The sequence below is a fragment of the Myodes glareolus genome, chromosome 14 (genome assembly GCF_982192425.1).
Source record: "Myodes glareolus chromosome 14, mMyoGla1.1, whole genome shotgun sequence".
Lineage (NCBI taxonomy): Eukaryota > Metazoa > Chordata > Mammalia > Rodentia > Cricetidae > Myodes > Myodes glareolus.
This window is the reverse complement of record NC_142039.1, coordinates 4,304,886-4,305,728: the sequence shown is the minus strand read 5'-3', so window position 1 is coordinate 4,305,728 and position 843 is coordinate 4,304,886. Positions and strand designations below refer to the sequence as shown.

Below are 843 nucleotides of genomic sequence, written 5' to 3'. Positions count from 1 at the left end.
TCATGACAGAATTCCATATAATGGATCACACAAGCAACTCGCAGGTAAACGTGAAGACTTCTGATGAGGGGGTCTCCTCCTGGGGTAGACTCCTCAATGTGTCCGCAGATGGCACAGAGACATCTTGGCATCTTTTCCTCTTTTCTAAGAATACCAATCTTACTGTATCAGAACTGTTGACTCATGAACCCCACTGAACCTTAATTACTCCTTTAAAATGCCTTAAAATGCCTCCAATTCGGTGTCAGTCAGAGAAGGAAACTAGGCCTTCAACACGCAGAATGGAGAAGATGGTTGCTCTCTTTGGCAGCACCTATAGTAAAATCGAACGATACAAAGAGGATTAGGACGGCCCCTGTGGAGGGACGGCATGCAAATTCACGAAACCTTCCTCCTCCTGAGGCTGACTACCAAAGTTCAGCAATCAGAAGCTCCTTTTGGCTTCTGATATATTCTGATATAATTAATATGCCCAATTAAAATGAAACAGCTCACCCTAACACAGGGTTCCCCCTATACTATTATAAGCTTCCGTTTGCTTACGAGCCACATCTGCCTTCCTCTGTCCAGAAGCAGTCCTTGACCCTCTGGGACAAATATCTCTTTTCCTCTTCCCTTGTCCCGTTCCCCTTCCCTCCCCCAGCCCCTATCTCTTTTACCGCTGCATCCTAACACAGACCTCCCCTCTTTCTACTCTTTAAATCTGCACCTGCAGCTGGAGAAATGGCTCAGAGGTTAAGAGCGCTGCCTTCTCTTCAAGAGATTCTGAGTTCAAGTCCCAGAAACCACACTGTGCCTCACAGCCATCTACAGTGAGAGATGCAGGCACACAGACATGCAGAA

At 46.6% G+C, this 843-nt stretch overlaps 1 non-coding gene across 1 annotated transcript; it reads left to right on the top strand.

The window, feature by feature from the left end:
- Positions 1–294: 294 nt before the first annotated feature.
- On the top strand, positions 295–400 carry LOC125417708 (U6 spliceosomal RNA). Its single transcript, XR_007237232.3, has one exon. It is a non-coding gene; the product is annotated as a U6 spliceosomal RNA (small nuclear RNA).
- Positions 401–843: the final 443 nt, after the last annotated feature.